Here is a 20,307-nt window from a genome sequence, read left to right as displayed (position 1 = left end):
GACCTTCCTTCAAAGACATTGTTGCACATAACTGGATTCATCTCGATAGCTGCTAGCAGAAAGGAAGTATCAAACTATAGCATCCCATTAAGAAAACAAAGTTGATCGTATCTCTGACGCGACCCCATCTAGCAACAAAACACCAACGTCATATTATGGCCACCGTTGTACCATGCAACATTTGGCCCACAAATTTTTCAGCTACTCTCATACTTTCAGAGTTATTCTAGGTGGCAATAGTTACTCACTCTGTATATATAATAAAAAAAGCTAAAATGACAAAACAAGGATCAGGTACAGATCACTAAGCATGGTGGTTGAAGTGTCGTGTTGTGGAGATGTTTCCTGTATAGTCACATTTTAGAAAATAATATGATTCCATGTAGAAGACAGAATATTTCACATAATTGGATATTTAAGCAGGTCAACGATTCAAAACACACATCTCTATGTTCTAAAAAATTCTCTTCAGGCCAAAAACAAATTTAAGTGCCTAATCTGGTGCCTGGATCTAAATCCAACTCAACATCTCTGATATGCACTGAACTGATGTGTTCATGGTAGAAGCTACTCAAACAAGGATCAATTGCTGGTATCTTATTGGACCTGTGGTCAGAACACACACTTAACCTGTTACAAAAGCTTGTGGATACTATGCCAAATTGATGTGCAGCTGTGATCAAAGCCCATGGGTATGCAACAAATACTGATTTGTTCTTTAGATCCCAAAATGGTTTTATTTTTATATACTTAGACCTACTTTTGATTCAAGAGAATTACTTCTCTCTTGATGTAACATAACCTTGTTTAAACTATGTGTAGACTTTTACTAAATATATTAAAATTTCATATTTTTCAATTACCCAATGGTAGTTTTTTTCCATTACACAGTTATGTTTATGTAGTTGTAACTAATGCTTTGTATAAAACATTTCTGACGCTACTGCAATAGGACTGTGTTTAGACCCATGGTGAGCTGTAAGAAGCCGATAGTAAACAACAGTGGCAGAGTACAACTACTGTTCTGTTCTACAAATCACTATACACAATCTGATGACCCTCTGGACAGCAGCAACAATCCTTATGCACATTGTTTGATGTGAGCTAATCAGATCAAATCAAACCCCTTCTAATTTTTGCCATTTTGTATTCAGTCCTGTATTTACACATTTAGCCTTTCTCATGGTTTTCAGTTCTCCATTACTAGCCTGCCAATAGCGAGTGGTTTTTTCTGTTGCTGGAGGACTGAAATGCTGCTCAGCTGCTCAGTTTCCATGCTGCTTTGCATATGCTATTATTTTCTGTGTATAGCCTGCATCATATGAAAATGTTTTATTTTTTCCATTGTGAGACTAGCTATTAAAGAAAATATTCTTCTGTTACCCATGACACAAAAAGACTTTCATTTCAAGTTTGCCGGCACTCTTGACTGCAGTTATGCATCACAGGCTAGACAATGATCTGGGTTTGTGATTGCGGGGCAGGAGGGAGACACTGTTAGCAAGCTTGTGAATCCCGGTAACTCATGTTCGTTGCATCAGTGCACTGCTGCTCCCACTTGAAGCCAAAGTTGCTAGACAGAAATAGATTTCCTACAGAATTGAATATATGGCCATTTTTAAGGCAACCAGGAATTTTGACTCAAACACTGGACTTGTTATATTAAATTCGAGTATCACACACACACACCTCAATTTTTCAGGCAATTTTTTGAGGAAACAAATGAACTTTATTATCTGTAATATATGGTATCAACTATTTATAAGCAGCACTGGAGATTAATTTGAACAAATAATTAAGGTAACTGAAAAGTCATGCATTCAAACTTTCAAATACTGCAAGTAAGATAGTAATGTGAATCTAACATCAAATGCACAGGATTGATTGACACTGATCATTTCTCATTTAACATTGAAACACAAACAGATATACATTTAATATTCTGCTCTGGTGAACTATGTTCCTCCCAAGCCAAGAGAAATGCCATTAACCCGCTATCTATTGGGAACACTTTTCTGTGAGAATAAGCTGACAACTGTGAGGCAGTATTTAAATTCACATTCATACAACTTTTGCAGTAGTATCTTTGAGGAATTTTAGGACTTTTCCAAGGCCAATGGCAAGTAGAATATTTGCAACACATTTAACCTGGCAGTCCATGCATCTGGAAACAAGACGGCAGTACATGCAGCTGGTCTCACAGACCCTTGCAGTTTCTATCTTTCTGAATTTGCATTTAGATGTATATTATGGAGGGAAGTGTTATTAGAATAAGTAATATCATTAAAAATCAGTTTAGTAAATATATTTAAGGGATAAATTTAATATTTTGGTCATAAATATTTACATAAATGGACATACATAAAATTTAGCTGTTATCAAAATAATGCACGTATTCAGATATTTTGTCGATACAGTCTTGGCACACAGTAACAGAATGTTCAAGGCAAATGTATTTCTTGCTGTTCTTACAAATATATCTTGTTTTTCTGTTTTTGCTTCTGCAGTTCACACACTGTCCTCGTGAAGTCGCAGTTGATTTCACTTCAGAAATTTTCACACTGCAAAGCTCTCCAATTCTCTCAGTTATCTTCCTTGGCAATATGTTTTACATTACTCTTTGCTGAGATGATCATGCAGAAGCGCAAAAGAAACCTGCCTCAAAAACTCTCTTCTTCTCAGTCGGTCTTTCTGATTTGAGTTGAAAATAATAGCAGCATTTATCACAGCTGTGTTCATGATGCTATAAAAAACAACCATTGGCCATCTTCTTGTGTTTCTAGCTGCATTATATGTTGGACTCATTCTGTCTACAACGTCAACTCCACCCTTAGTAAGGTTATAGAAAGTGATAATTTCTGGTTTTATATCATTCCCTGTATTTTCGTCAATATTTCCATTAGGGTGCATCATTGACAGTAGTAATACCACTCTAGTTCGTTTCGGCACATAAGAGACTAAGGTGCAATTTTTCTGAAACCCAAACATAGGTGACTTTTCTTGTCGGCTTTTAGTGTTAATAAATCCCCTTGGAACTTGTCTCTTGTTCTTCCTCAGGGTACTAACGATGGTCGTCTTCTTCATAATGTGTCTGCAAGTTCGTAACTTGTAAAATAACTGTCTCAAGTTCTGTTGTAGCCTGTATTCAGGATAGGTTGGCAAAGTCTCTGAACAAGTACAACTGGTTTGTTGTCCTGTCTGTAAGGGCCTTCAGGCTGATTCCCAACATACACCTCCATGTTGAATGTGTAAAACATTCTGGCATCCATTGCTGCAAAAATGTTTACTCCATACTTGTTTGGCTTATTTGGCATGTACTGTCAGAATCTGCATCTTCCACGGAATGCTTCTAGTTTTTCATAATGCTTCTAGTTTTTCATCAACTGTCACATATTCAGAAACTGTATTAGCCTTCTGAAAGTTTTCAACAATTAGACTAAACACCTCTCTTATTGCCGCCATGTGATCTGTTTTCTCCCTTTCCATTCTCGTTTGTTTATCGTCGAATCTGAGCCATTGAAGGAGAAAACGAAATCTGTTTATGCCCATTGTGGGATGAAATATTTTAACTCCTGTGCCATCTGTTCACCACAAATCTTGTGGACTTAGTCGATGGGCATGCATTATACCAGCGTAGGACAATAATCGCAATAAGACCTTTATTACAGCTTTATTAGTTTGTTGTGCATCTCTTTCCCTTGAAAAGTTTCCCTGGATACTTTGAATGTACCTATTAGTGCAGTCAACTAGTATGAGTATAATGTTTTCATCAAAAAATAGTTCCCAGCACTATAGAGGATTTGTAACACCTTTCACACCTGGTAAATGAGTTATGATGTTATGACAACGTGTGCAGGAGTTCTTTGGCGGAGCCAATGAGTTCCATACTGTTCCGTCTTTACCAACAAACACATATCTGTCAGCACCAGAATCACTGTCTTCCGATTCATCACTTGACGTTTTTTGTTCAGAGCACGAATCACTTTTCCACTCTGGGTCCTGGATTTCTTCAAAGTCGATTTCTCCATCTTCAGAATCACCAGCGTCACTTTCAGCCATTACTTCTTCAATCAAGTTCCTAATTATCGCCTCCTGTGCCTCTTAAGAATAAGCCATGATGCACTTACAACACACTAAAATAAGGTACTAGGAACGAAAAAACCTGTTCTACCACTAAACTAAGCAGATATCACAAATATGCTCGCACGTGAATAAACTTGGCGGAGGTAACAATAAACTGACTGCTATGTGAGACCCTAGACCTCTTTGATGTGAGCTAACCGAAAGTGCTATTGTTGAAATACCAGATACACCATACCAAATGACCCTATTACACTCACTTAAAGGTACTGAGAAGATACCTTCTTGGAAACAACTTTCAGACATTGCTTTAACGTGAAAATATTCTCCTTGGTCTGACAGGCCACCTGTGTGTACTGACAAAGTTAAAATACTCATCAACGCATTGACAAGCAAAAGATGAATGCGGCCAAAATAAGTGAGGAACAGCAATAAACAAAGGATTCAATGAATCTAATATTCTAACTCTGCTGACTGATCTATCAAAAAAATCAGATGCATAGCCAACTGCTAATTTGTCACTTTCCAGCTATAAAATATTGTTCACAAATATTACATAGAAAAACACTAAAATTGAATTCAACAGTAGTATATCAAACTGTGCATCTCAACTTCAGGAGTTAAATATAGCACTGTACAGTTTTTCATTAATCAATTTTTATAAACACTGGTTACAATAACGCTAAATTGTACTATTGTTAAGCCAAAACTGCCACAAGCATAAACAATACATCAAACTGTACAGTGAATACATAGTTTGCCTGAAACTCAACTGGATCCAGCGTATCTAAAATTTCACTAAAACCACTCAATTAATTTCACCAATGCTAAATATACTCCGCAATTCTGTACACCAAAAGACTGCATATTTTACACTATACCCTTATCTTTATCCTTAGTGAATGTGTGTTACATACTTTGACATTAACTATTATGCAGTGTGTTCAAGAAACGTGAAGTTCAACTGGTTGAAATTCAAACTTGGTATGTGCTATATAGTAGCCTAAAGCACCATGTAATTAAGCAGGAAATTATGATCTCAAACTGATATGATACACTTGTTTGTATACAAATATTTCCTTGTATTTACTTATTTTAACAGTTGCGTATGATGGAAGATTATCATGTTTCACTGATATTTAATGTAATATCTACCTTAGAATGTTTCATATGGTTCTAAAGCGACCAGCATGGGGAGGTGCTTATCTCAAGCCAGGCTTCACAAAATCATCACTATAGTACCTACTAATCTACACTCCTGGAAATGGAAAAAAGAACACATTGACACTGGTGTGTCAGACCCACCATACTTGCTCCGGACACTGCGAGAGGGCTGTACAAGCAATGATCACACGCACGGCACAGCGGACACACCAGGAACCGCGGTGTTGGCCATCGAATGGCGCTAGCTGCGCAGCATTTGTGCACCGCCGCCGTCAGTGTCAGCCAGTTTGCCGTGGCATACGGAGCTCCATCGCAGTCTTTAACACTGGTAGCATGCCGCGACAGCGTGGACGTGAACCGTATGTGCAGTTGACGGACTTTGAGCGAGGGCGTATAGTGGGCATGCGGGAGGCCGGGTGGACGTACCGCCGAATTGCTCAACGCGTGGGGCGTGAGGTCTCCACAGTACATCGATGTTGTCGCCAGTGGTTGGCGGAAGGTGCACGTGCCCGTCGACCTGGGACCGGACCGCAGCGACGCACGGATGCACGCCAAGACCGTAGGATCCTACGCAGTGCCGTAGGGGACCGCACCGCCACTTCCCAGCAAATTAGGGACACTGTTGCTCCTGGGGTATCGGCGAGGACCATTCGCAACCATCTCCATGAAGCTGGGCTACGGTCCCGCACACCGTTAGGCCGTCTTCTGCTCACGCCCCAACATCGTGCAGCCCGCCTCCAGTGCTGTCGCGACAGGCGTGAATGGAGGGACGAATGGAGACGTGTCGTCTTCAGCGATGAGAGTCGCTTCTGCCTTGGTGCCAATGATGGTCGTATGCGTGTTTGGCGCCATGCAGGTGAGCGCCACAATCAGGACTGCATACGACCGAGGCACACAGGGCCAACACCCGGCATCATGGTGTGGGGAGCGATCTCCTACACTGGCCGTACACCACTGGTGATCGTCGAGGGGACACTGAATAGTGCACGGTACATCCAAACCGTCATCGAACCCATCATTCTACCATTCCTAGACCGGCAAGGGAACTTGCTGTTCCAACAGGACAATGCACGTCCGCATGTATCCCGTGCCACCCAACATGCTCTAGAAGGTGTAAGTCAACTACCCCGGCCAGCAAGATCTCCGGATCTGTCTCCCATTGAGCATGTTTGGGACTGGATGAAGCGTCGTCTCACGCGGTCTGCACGTCCAGCACGAACGCTGGTCCAACTGAGGCGCCAGGTGGAAATGGCATGGCAAGCCGTTCCACAGGACTACATCCAGCATCTCTACGATCGTCTCCATGGGGGAATAGCAGCCTGCATTGCTGCGAAAGGTGGATATACACTGTACTAGTGCCGACATTGTGCATGCTCTGTTGCCTGTGTCTATGTGCCTGTGGTTCTGTCAGTGTGATCATGTGATGTATCTGACCCCAGGAATGTGTCAATAAAGTTTCCCCTTCCCGGGACAATGAATTCACGGTGTTCTTATTTCAATTTCCAGGAGTGTAGAAGGTACGCTGAGGAAGGGGGATGGAGAACATACAAAGACAGCAAATGAGACACTGGAACTGCTCCTCAAAACTCATTTTCCTCTATATGCTCTGGCAGATAACAGACCAGAATGTGACCCATAAAAGACAATGGTTCTCAGGCACTCAAAGAGAGATCTAAAAGTTGTCCAAGGAGTGTGTCGATTTCAGTCAAATCCAATGGGCAGTGGGAATATCTAACCGGTCAAGTCACCTGGCCCAGAAGGAATCTTTAAAGCTGTCATGAAACAAGCATGAGAGAATCTTGTAAGAGTGCTGTGCAGGTTATTTAGGGTTAACCTAGCAGCGGGAGTCATTCCCAATGTCTGGAGGGCAGTGAAGGTTGTCTTTAATGCAAAGCCAAGGAGAACTGATTATACCAGTGCCAAGGATAAGAGACCAATCACTCTGGTTAATGTATGTGTTGGCGAGAGTACGCTAACTAACGCTCCTCTACATTCAAATCTACATTCAGACAGCTCTCCATGAACTTGTTGGAGGGTGGTGAAAGAACTTCGCTTTCAAGAAATAGCCCTCTGCATCCTCCTGGACATCGAGGGGGCTTTTAGTAACACAATCTTCAATTCCACGGTTAGGGCAGCAGAGGTGCATGACCTAGTGACCACCATATGTAGGTGGCCTAGAGCCATGCTTAGTGGAAGGAGGGTAGAGGCCATCATGATGAATTCAAATATGGTAATTAACACCACTAGAGATTGTCCACAAGGAGGAGTTTTGTCCACTTTATTGTGGAATCCAATGGTGAGCAAACTCATTGAGGAACTAAATTCGAGACAATGTTTTTGCCAAGGATATGCAGATGATCCTGTCATAGTAATACTTGGCAAATTTACTGAGAGTTTGGAATATTGCACAAGATGTGCTGGATATTGTGCAAGACTGGTGCATTAAACAGAACCTAAGTATTAATCGTAAGAAGACTGCTGTGGTACAAATCACGAGGAAGCATATCCAACACTCAAATTGGAATATAAAGCTTTTCGATGAAACTACCTGTGAAGGGGATAGTGAAAGATCTAGGAATAATCTTAGATGAGAAACTAACATGGACCCCTCACATTAAGAGCATGTGCTCCAAGGCGAATTGTACTCTAGCGATTACCAGAAGGGCTTGTGGCAAAAACTGGGGTCTAAGATCCTGAGGTATGCACTGGATATACACCACAGTGGTTAGGATCTCCTATGGGGCTGTAGTGTTGTGGAAGAAGGTACAACAGCAGGTTGCAGGTAAGGAGCTTGCTAAGGTGCAAAGACTGGCCTGCTTCACCATAAGAGGCAGAATTAGAAGCACACCAACTGCTGGGATGGGAGCCATGCTTGACATGCCTCCACTAGAACTTTGGGTTTAGATGAAGGCAGCAGCTGATGCATACATACTCAAAACTGATAAAAACTGGATCTCATTGGGATATCAAGACTAATGCACTAAAATAGTGAGTGAGGAAAATATAGGAATGGCTGGGGAAATGCCGGCCGACTATATAATAACTCCCTACTGCTTCAACAAGCCTTACAATATAATAATTGGAAGCAGGGAACAGTGGGAAAAAAGCAGTTCAACACCATACAGGGGACACTGTCTGGTTCACTGATGGGTCAAAATCAGACCAAGGTGCTGGGGCCAGAGTGTACGAGGTTCAGCGAAGACTCGAGGGCATCATCTCTCTCTAGGAAAACTGCTCTTGGTATTCCAAGCTAAAATTACTACAATCAGGGTTTGTCTGGAGGAGATTATACATAGGACCACAGCATCTACATCTATTTAGACAGACAGGCAGCCCTGAAATCATTGGCAGCTCCTGCAACAAGATCTAAGATTATTACAGCATGTCACAGGGCTCTGGTGGAGCTAGGGGGAAGCAATACGGTAAACCTAATGTGTGTCCCTGGCCACTCAGGGAATGGTGGCAATGAACACGCCAGCAGATTGACTGGGATGGGGGCAAAGACTCCATTCATTGGACCGGAACGTGTGCTGAAAATTACGAAGACTTTGATCAAACTAGAACTACGGAACTGGCTTAGAAGACAGCACATAGAATACTGGACTGAGGTCTATAAGCAAAAACATAGTAAGGTAATGTCATAGCCGTGGTTTGAAAGAAGCTCTCTAATCCTAGGCTTCAATAGGAAAGAGATTAAACTCATGGTTAGACTAATTACCCACCAGGGGAATTTCAAAAAACACCTACATACAATGGGTATAATGGAAGAAGACCCTAAATCTAGCATTTGTGATGAGGGTGAAGAAACTGCTGCACATTATTGGAAAGCAAGAGAGAGAATTTTCAGGGCAACTAGAAGTGAAGAAATTGGATCCAACAAAGAACTGGTAAAGGAACTTCTTGCACTATCTAAGGGCACTGGTCGGCATTACTAGATATACACGGAGCAATACCGCACAATAAACAGTTTCAGTGTGGGCAGTGCCAGGTTAGACCAAAGCTGTTTTAGATGCCCTGCAAAAATCAAATCAAATCAATCATCCTCATTGAATTTGTGTTTAGGTATTTTTTTGACGAATTAACTATCATGCAGTGTGATCAAGATGGATCCAGTTCAATTGGTTGTAATTCGAAATTGGTACGTGCTACATAGTAACCTAAAGCACTATGTAAATGAGCAGAAAATTATGATTTCACATGATATGAGACACTTGTTTGTATAGAAATATTTCCTTGTGTTTGCTTATTTTAACAGTTGCATATGATGGCAGTTTATCATGTTTTTGCTGGTATTTAATCTAATATTTATCATAGAATGTTTGGCAAGCTTCTGAAGTGACCAGCATTGGAAGGTGTTTATTTCAAGTTGTTTAGTTTCAACAAAAATTATGTACTTTCAATCATTGTTATTTTAATTTACTTTTGTAAGATGGTTTGAAGATGACTAGCATGGTATTGTTTCTTGAGGTTTTAAATAAGCAGTGCTGTTGTGCCTCATGGTCTTTCGTAATATACTTGTGTTTCTCACAGTCTGAGCCAGTGAACAGTTACTGTTAATTCTGCATAGGTCTTGACAGTAGCTGAACATAAGTCTCTGAGCAGTCAACCAGTTGTGCTGTTTCAGCTCTCTAAAATTGTATGGACAATAGGATTTTGAACAAAACATGAGGATTTTTGCATTTTCTCATTACATTCAATTGTTGTACGTTATTGTGACTGACAAACTTTCACTTTGCACAACTGATAGTTCTATTTTGTGCTGAAATTTGATACGACAGTGACACAGCATTAAAGATGAACTTATATTAACACATAGTTGGAACTTAAGACATTAGTTCTGATTTTACAGTAGCTTATGTAACTGGGGAATCTGTCAAATATTCTTAATTTTTTTGAACTGCATTATCTTCAATCTGAAGCATTCAACCTTGCTATGTGATCCTATGTAATTCAATTTAATGATTTTAGGTATGGCCATTTCTATTTTTGTGACTTATATTGACAGTATACACCATTCAACGTAACTTTGCCACTGTGTCTACATTTCCTTATTTAGTTTTCACTGCATTTAAATTCAGTTTAAACAACTTGTTTAACTATCCATTAATTACAGACATGTTTCAAATAATATGAAGCCCAATATAACTGTGAAGCTAGGCCAACAGAATATACTACAAACGCCAAATACAAAATTCTTAGGAATTTGGTTAGATGAGCATCTAAAATGGGACAAGCATATAGATGTGCAAATGTTGCTATGTATTTAGAATGCTCAAAAATTGCTGCAGTGATCAAACAGTATTGTGTACATATTATGCATTTATGCATAGTCTTTTGCGATATGGTGTCATATTTTGGGGCAATTCAAGTCAGGCAAAACGCTCCTTTATTATTCAAAAACGAGCTATAAGAATCATAAAAGGAGCTGCACCTAGAGATCCATGTAGGGAAATTTTCAAGGAATATAAAATCATGACTCTTCCATCCATTTACATCTATGAAAGTATATGCTTTCTGAAGTCTCACCCCCAGTTTTCTTCTTTAAACAGTGATTTCCATGACTATACAACAAGACAGAGTAATGAATTTCACAGAGAAGTGCATAAGAAAGCCCAATACAACAAGAGTGCAATACACCACCCAAAAATTCTCTATAGTGCTCTTCCCTTAAAAATAAAAAGAATTCAGCAGCTGAGCAGTTTTAAAAGTGACCTCAAAAGAATGTTAATCAGTAATAGTTTTTACAGTGTTAGTGAATATACGAATTCTTCAGAAAGATAGCGTGCCTTCACCTATCTTATAAGTTACTCATATACAAACTTGTGTCGTGGGGTAGACTCTTTTATGTACACACAAAAATTAATTAATCATGTCAATATAGAGTGTTATAATCATTGTTTCTTGTTGCTGTCCATTATACACAGAATATATGTAACTTATTTGGGTCCTATATTGTTACAAATTTATATCATGTAAGCTATAATTGTTTTGCCCATAGGCCCTATATTTAATTCAGATTGTCCACTGATAGTTTTTACATAATATGTTGTTATTCATATTTTTTTCTGCATGTAACATATGACAAATCCCATATCATTGTACATGATAAAACGGGTGCTCAATAAACTAAACTAAACTAAACTAAACTACTGCGTAATATGCCTAACTTCACACTTCTAGATGTTGCTTGACTGACAAAATCTATTGTAGACAGCTGGTGGTTTTAACAGGGTAGATGCTCAGTGGTAGATGCCCATAACCCATGCATGGGACTGTAGAGATACATTTCGAAATCAGCTTTGTTCAGTACCCTGGAACTCAATACATCATAGGACCAATTTCAAAATATTAACATTATGCATCTTGATTGAATATTCACAGTAGGCAATCAGTTCACAGTGTCAGTAGCTGGACTGAAATCACCATCAGTGACCCTATTGCCACATAAACTAAAGATAGCACACAAGGCCAAAATATTCCATTTGCTCTTTCAAATCTATTTCATTATGGAATATTGTTATGGAGTTCCTCCTTTCAGTACCAGCATCAACATCAAAATGACAGATTTTGAGATGATCAATTTCTGATGATTTTATACTGAGTAACCACTTAATAGAAAAAAGACACCTGGACAATGAGATGGCTGTACAATACTGCTCATATTACAATGAACTTGTTCCTTCTCTAACAGCAGCATATCAAACGTCTCTGAGCCCATGAAAATTCCTAGTGATTGGAAGAAGGCACCAATCAATTATATTCTCAATTAGTGTCACCTGATAGATGCACATAATCACAGCAAAATGAAGCATGTGCACGAATAATGCTGTATGGCACATTTCGAAGATTTTAGGAAATCGAAAAAACTTAATAACAATTTAATAGCATATATGTATTGTTTGCAGATGCAGACTGTTGAAAATGGTTGTGCTTTTTAAAATTGCGCTAAGGATAGGTTTTAAAAAATGAATAACTATTAAAATGGAAAAATAGTGAATAGAAACTGATATAAAGCATTACTGAAGAATTGCCTAGAATATGAAAGTTTAAAATAAGAAAATTATAACAAGATACGAACTAATATTTATTGTAAACTGATTAATTTGGTCCTAAAAAAGTAATATAATGTGAGTTTGTCATCAAGTTGAGACCAACAGCTGGCACATTACACACAGCTGGCACATTGAATGTTTTCATAAAATGCCTGTATTTTGATTCCATGTACTTCATCATGTCCAATAGATTGCTTTTCTTCTCCTTACAAGTTTCAGTACCCCACTGTAGAGCAACCAAAAACCAGAACACAACAGAATTTCTTTTAATTCATGTTCACAACCATGTTTCACAATAAAATGTCTTTCACATGGATGAAACATGCTTATGCCTTAAGGATAATCACTTCATAACTTCAACCAGAGCACACCGGTAATTTTCAAAGCTGGTGCTGTTCTGAGAACCAGCTCAACAGATCATATGCCCTTTAATTCCTCCATCATCTCCTGAAGGGTCCTTTTTGATGGTTCTACAGAGGCCTAAGCTATGAAATGTTTCCATTCTAAAAGAGCCGTAACTTTTGACACTTTCTTTTCTCAATCATTGCAAAGTTCCTGTCACAATGTAGGAAACTACGACTCGAACATAAAAGCTTTTTATGTATTTCTACACAGTACTTTCAATTGACCAGGTAGAAATAAAGTGCTAAAATTCTCCAGTTATTGTTCTGCCCAACATGGTGATCACACCATATAATTAGTTTGTGTTCCATACCTTCTTCAAGCATCACAAATTTAATCAGATAGGAAACTATTTTGGCTTAACCACACCTTGCACCAGATCCATCCCCTAAATTTTCCGTGTTAGTTAAGTTCTGAAGTCATGAACCATTAAATTATATGAGGGCAGCTATCTGTTGTAGGTCCACATACATAACATATATATTATTGTTCCTTTTTAGCCATTTCTGTATTGTTTTTTAGCAGTTTGTATGCTCGGTCTGCTTTCGCATGACAACTGACGTAAGTTCTATGTTGTACATTTCTATCTCATCTGAAGCTGCAGGCATAAAGAATCTACACATTCTGCAGAGACTGAGACTGTGGTGCAGACATTCTTTCGAAGATTTATTCTTACTTTGAGAAACTCAAGCTGAGTTCCTGGATCACAGACCTGTCATCATTTGATATGACATGGGGTCTACACAAATATTTTCCTCAGCCATCTGCAGGAGTGATTACTCCAATTTCCAGTTTATGTTGAAGAGACAGTTTTCATTGCTGGGTGATGTAGAATATCTCAAGCAATGTTTTTTTGATGCACATCTTTTGACTGGACTTCATATTTGAAAGTAGCTTGTTTCAATAAAGTACCGTCTTTCTTACCTTCCTTTCGTCTGGCTGTCACACCTATTTAAGTGGAGTTTATCAAGTAAATTGACTTCACTGTGCATCAAGGCATGGTATTGTTTGTACAGCTTTAACTTAATTTACATATTTATGTCCTAGAATCCTTCTTTTGAACATACTTCTGTATTGCGTACATTATCCTGAATCATGCTGTCAATATTACTACCCAATATTCAACTGAAATGTCATACCCCACATTGTCTTTTAATAATATAGCAGTGTGTATTCTTTTTCATCAATGATAAAGACAAAACTGTAGTCAGTTTTGTCCATATTACTTATTTTTACTATAATATTGTCAGAAGATGCACATAAGGTATGTTGTTAGAACCATGTACTCTACAGGGCACATATGCTGCCATTCAGGACACTTATTATTCTATAGACATATGTCCTTTTACAAAACCAATCAAACGAATCCACATTAAAATGTCCAACCCAAAAAAGACAAGGCGAGATGAAAACATGTAGGGAAAAGATGGACATGAAGACAAACAAATACGAAGAAAGTGCGACAGTTTAAATGGAGGTAGGGTAATGACCTCAGAGGGAGGCTAAATGCCCACCCTTGGATGGTATGATAAAACCCCCCTCACAAATAAAACTTAAAACTAAATCTGCTGTTGAAGCACTGCTGCCCAACACCGAAGGTAGGGTGCTGTGAAGGTTAAAAGTCCGCCACGGAGTGGCTAAAATTGTGCAGTCCAGCAAGATGTGGATGACAGTCATATGTAAGCCACAGTGACATCAAGGTGGGTCCTCGTGACAGGAGGTAGCCATGTATGGCCAATTCAGAGCCAGTGGAGAACAACAGAGTCCCTGAAAGAGGTTCACATGAACGTCTTCCACACATTCATAGTCTCCTGAAGGGCACACAGTTTGTTTTGCGTACTGATATAATGCCATTCCATCTCCTAAACCTGAAAAATATTGTGGCGTAACAATGAGTTACAGGGATGCCGATTTCTAGAAGTGGTTTCCAGCCTGTTGTAAAGTTCATTTCCTGGGATTCTGACGTGGCCTGGGGACCACACAAACAGCATGTAACGCCTGGACCATTCCAGGGCATAGATGGACTCCTGAATAGACACTATCAAGTAACAGTGGGGGTAGCACTAGTTTATAACTTGTAGACAGCTCAATGATTCAGTACACAGAAGACACAACTCACCGGGGCATGAGTGGTTGCACTAAAGAGCACAAGAAATGGCTGCCAGCTCTGCAGTCAAAACACTGCAGTTGTCTGGCAAGGAGTGCTGTTCAGTATGTCCCCCATAAACAAATGCAAAGCCAACATGAGCATCATCCATCTAGCTTTCAGTGTAAACTACCTCATGATCCTGGTACATGTCAAGAACCGAGAGGAAGTGACAGCAGAGAGCTGCAGGGTTAACTGAGTCCTTAGGGCCATGTGGTATGTCCAGGCAAAGCTTCAGACTCAGTGTACACCATGGAGGTTTACGAGAATGGATCTTGGGCATAGGTGGTAAAATCAAGGATTCCACTTCAGACAGAAGAAATCGGATGCAAACCGCCATCAAGCCCTGATCTGCGTCTCTGATGCAGGAGATGAAACGTTGTGGATGGGAAAGGAAGATGGTAATTTGGCTGCTCAGGATAACTATGAATGTGTGCAATGTAACTGGCGAGCAGTTGTGCACACCTAACCTTCAATGGAGGGACTCTGGCCTGGTCACTGGACTCATCCTGAAGCGTCATGTTGCCAGTAAGCGCCACAGTGGTGCACTGGGTCAAGTAACCATAATGCTGACGGAGCTGCCAAACAATAAACTAGATTCCCACAGTCAAGACAGGATTGAACAAGGGCTTTGTAGAGCTGCAGCACTGTAGAGCGATCTGCACCGCAGTTGGTGTTGCTCAAACAGCAGATGGTGGTGGTGGTTAGCGTTTAATGTCCCGTCGACAACGAGGTCATTAGAGACGGAGCACGAGCTCGAGTGAGGGAAGGATTGGGAAGGAAATCGGCCGTGCCCTTTCAAAGGAACCATCCCGGCATTTGCCTGAAACAATTTAGGGAAATCACGGAAAACCTAAATCAGGTTGGCCGGAGACGGGATTGAACCGCCGTCCTCCCGAATGCGAGTCCAGTGTGTTAACAACTGCGCCACCTCGCTCGGTCAAACAGCAGAGGACATTGAGGTGCTGCCAGCACTTCTGCTTCAGCTGACGAAGATGAGGAAGCTATGTCAATCAGGCATCGAAATCCAGTCATAAGAATCGATCTGTATCCATTATAGTGAGTGGTGGATCATCATTAAAGTAAAGTTCTGGTTCTGGATGAATAGTACGATGATGACAGAAGTGCGTGACAAACGACTTCGCAGCTGAAAAGTGGAAGCCATGGGCTAGAGCCCGTGACTGCACCTTGTGAATGGTTCCCTGTAGGCACTGCTCAGCAACACCAATACTAGTGGAACAGCACGAAATACAGAAGTCTGCATACAGAGAAGGTGAGACCAACGGCCTGACAGCTGCTGTTAGACCGTTAATGGCCACTAAAAATAGGGATACACTCAATACAGAGCCCTGCAAGACCCCATTCTCCTGGGTATGGGGGAAACTATAGCAGGAAACCAACTTAGACACGGAAAACACGGAGTGATACGAAATTTTGGATAAAAATCGGGAGCGGGCCCCAGAGACACAACTCATATAATGTGGCAAGGATAAAAAGACAGCAACCAGGCGTTGGCATCTGGAAAAGGCTGTTCCATTGGCAGACTTGAGGGAAACTATCAATAGTAGAGTGACCCTGGCGGAAACCGCCCCGGCATGCAGCCAGTAGGCCATGTGACTCCAGGACCCAATACAACCGCTGGCTTACCGTATGCTCTAACAGCTTACAAAGAACGTTGGCGAGGCTGATAGGCCGATAGCTATCCACATGAAGTGGGTTTTAACTGGGATTGAGCACTAAAATAATGGTGCTCTCCCGCCACTCTGATGGGAAGATGCCATCGCACCAGATCTGGTTGGAGATGATGAGATGTTGCTTGTAGTCAAACAAGAGATGTTTCATCATCTGACTGTGGGTCCAATCTGGCCCAGGATTTGTGTCAGGGCAATGTGCAAGGACGCTGAGTAGCTCCCATTCTGTAAATCGAGCGTTATAGGGTTCAATGTAACATTCAGTGAACTGGAGGGCTTTCCTTTCCATCTGCCATCTGAGGGTACAAAATGCTGGAGGATAATTCTCTGAAGAGGAGGCTCAACCATAGTGCTCAGTAAAGTGCTCGGCAATTGTGTTTTCGTTGGTAGATAACACGTCATTGATGTTAATGCCAGTAACATCTGTCGGGGTCTGGTACCCACGAACACATCTGATCTTTGTCCAGACTTGGGAAGGGGATGTATGGCACCCAATGGTCGAGACGTCCCTCTCCTAACACGCCTGTTTCTGTCTTTTTATAAGCTGGCGAACGCAGGTACGAGACTTTTGAAAGCTATTTGCTGCTCTGGGGAAGGGTGCTGCTTACGTCGCTGTAGAGCTCGCTGACGCTCTTTAATGGTCTCAACGATTTCTGGCGACCACCAAAGTACTGACTTTCGCAGGGGCCACCCTAAACAACAAGGGGTCGTGTTTTCTGCCACAGAAACAATCCTTTTAGGGACCTGCTCAACTACCAGATCGATGGTACCATGTGGGGGAGTATGAATGGTGACAGCAGAGGTGAAAGCTTCCCAGTCTACCTTGTTTAAAGACCATCTTGGTAGACGTCCTGGGGAATGGCGCCGGGGGACTGATAGGAAGATCGGAAGGTGGTCACTACCACACAAGTCATTGTGGGCTCTCCAGTGGACAGATGGGAGAAGTTCTGGGATAAATCAATGGCCGAGTAAGTGCTATGAGCCACACTGAAATGTGTGGTGGGACCCCAGTATTTATGATATACAGAAGCTCTGAAGGGAGCCACAACATTCGAAGAATTTAATGAAGTGTTAATTCCAAGATATATGGAGCAAAATAGTGCCAGTCAATATAGGGAACAATTAGAGGTAATAACTAAGAAAAATACAGAAACTGTGGAAGAATTTGCAGACAAAATAAGGAAATTTATTGGGAGTACCTGTGCATTGCGGCAGGTTGCTGAAGTCAATGATATTATTTCACAAGAAGCAGAGCAGAGAGTCTTCAATGCTTTTTTTAAGAGGGTTGCGTGTGGAAGTGACACAATGTGTGCGGACAGGGTGTGACAGATTTGTGCACAGCAGTACGGCTAACTGCAAAGTGTGAGCAGTTCAATTTGTTGATTGGAATGCAGGGCAGATGGTAAGTGTTTGCACCTAATATAAAACATTTCAAGTTTGGATGAACAGGCCCTATCAGGACGAAGTGTCACCAGCCTCACGGTTATGTGAATAAAGTAAGAAGACATAACAGTTTTAAAACTAGAGGAGCAGGAAGGAATAAGATATTACACACTAGCTGGGACTCCTGGTCCAGCTATGGTGATTCCCAGTCAGACTAGATGCTACAAAACTGTATGGAGAAGTGGATGCAATAAGAACTGTATGCGATAAGAAGAATAGTAGGAAAAATGGATTCCATGACATTATTGGACACAGTGGAGCATGTTTAAGTTGGCAGTAGTGATCTGGTAAAATGTAAGCAATTGGACCCACCACAGTACAGACTGCATGGAGTGGGAATGAAGACGTCACACCATTAGGATGGTGGACATAGGCATTCACCTGGATATGGCTCAATTTAAACAATAATTAGAGATTGTGCCAGACACAATTGAGGGCTACAACATGATTCTTAGATTAGATTTCTTTTATAAGCATAGTGCCATAATCAACTTCCAGCTACATAGGGTGGAACGTGGCAGAAAAATGCCTCAGTTAGGTTAAGTCATAGTAGAGAGGTGGCAAGGAGAGTCTGTTGCAAAATATGAACCAATTAAACCATGAACAACCATACTAAAACTTGATTTGCATTAATATGTATCTATGGGTACTGGGAAATTACTTTGGGTCAGTGTTGAGTCTAGCTTACCAGTAGGAATTTTGTGTGTGGTAGAGCCATTAGAAGAGAATGAAGTATTAGATCAGGCGGGTTCTTTATTTAACAGACATGTCATGCACATACCTGTTCCTATGTAACGTTTCAGCAGTTGTTAATTGCTAGTGTGAGTATCTTGGAGGAAGAGGAATGGGACAAATGGGGTGTCAGAAAAGGAGAATTGCCAGATATTACTGAAACGATATGGGGAGCAAAAAGTAAAGCACCTAGAGGGAAGCAATAGGAACAGACGAAAATACTACTTTTGGAATTCAATGATTTATTTTTTTCCAAAAGGACCATATCAGGTAGCATATTGCACAACACTGCATACCAATAGGAAATGAATCAGCAGTCTACAATAAACCATACAGAATATCTAGCAACTTTCATCCAATTTTGGAGTTATAAATTGATCAACAGCTGAATGATGGAATAATTGAAGAATGTGATGTCGACTGTGGGCAGGAATATTTGTGCAAAAAATATAGGTTTGGTTTGATTACACACACCTAAATGCGAAAACCATAGCAGATACCTACCCTTTCTCACACCACAAAAACTATGGATCATTCATTCAGAGCAATGCTAATATTTTCCCAACTATAGATTTGAAGAGTGATAATCACCAGATAGAGACTGCACCACAGGACTGACACAAAACAGAATTTCTGGCACACTGGGGCCACTACCAAATCAGATGGATGCCATTGTCATTAAAAATGCACCTGTAACATTTCAGAGATTGTTGGACACAATACTCAGAAGTTTGAAACCATGGAAATGCTGTGAATCTTGATGACATAATCATCTATGGAAGTGATATCAAACAGGGAAGTATTCCTAAGTTTAAAAGCAGTGAAGTGAACACTGAGTACATGGAATTGTGATTTTGCAATGGTTTAGATAGCATACCTAGGACATACCACATGATGGAGTTAAGACAGATCCAAGATTAGAGCTGTAAGTGAATTTCCTGTAACATAATCTGTAAAAGAGTAGCAATCATTCTAGACTTGTGTACTATTACCACCAGTTCATAAAAGGATGTGCAGATATTGCCAGAAGGTTACACAATTGTTAAAAGAAGGGTACTAAATTTGTGGGGTCATAACAGTGCCAACACGCTTTTGAGGAATTAAAAGAAGCTGTAACATTGAATCCAACTGTAATATTTCCAGATTTTAATAGAGAATTTATTTTATTATGTGATGTATAGAACTATGCACAATGCTGAGTCTTATCACAAGAGGTGGAATACATAGAACATCCAGTTGCTTACACTCAAGGCAACTGAATTCTGCAGAATGAAATTATTCCACAAGGAAGAATGGGATATTAGCATTATTTATGAACTCACATATTTCAAATTTTATCTGTATGGTAAAACATTTAGAGTAATAACAGATCATGTGGCATTAAAATGGTTGTCGGGGTTAAAGAATCCTTACCAATAGGTTGACTAAGACTAAACGAATTTGATTTTGAACTCATGCATAAAACTGAGAAGCAGCATGGAAATGCAGATAGCTGAAGTAGAGAAGCAGCAGTATTACATATTACTCAGAATACCAGGGAACTACAAACCCAAGTAGAAGTCTTAGAGAGGGAAGTAGTTATTAAAATAGTTGCAGT

This window comes from Schistocerca cancellata, chromosome 11 (assembly GCF_023864275.1).
Source record: "Schistocerca cancellata isolate TAMUIC-IGC-003103 chromosome 11, iqSchCanc2.1, whole genome shotgun sequence".
NCBI classification, from domain to species: domain Eukaryota; kingdom Metazoa; phylum Arthropoda; class Insecta; order Orthoptera; family Acrididae; genus Schistocerca; species Schistocerca cancellata.
This window is presented reverse-complemented; position numbering follows the sequence as displayed.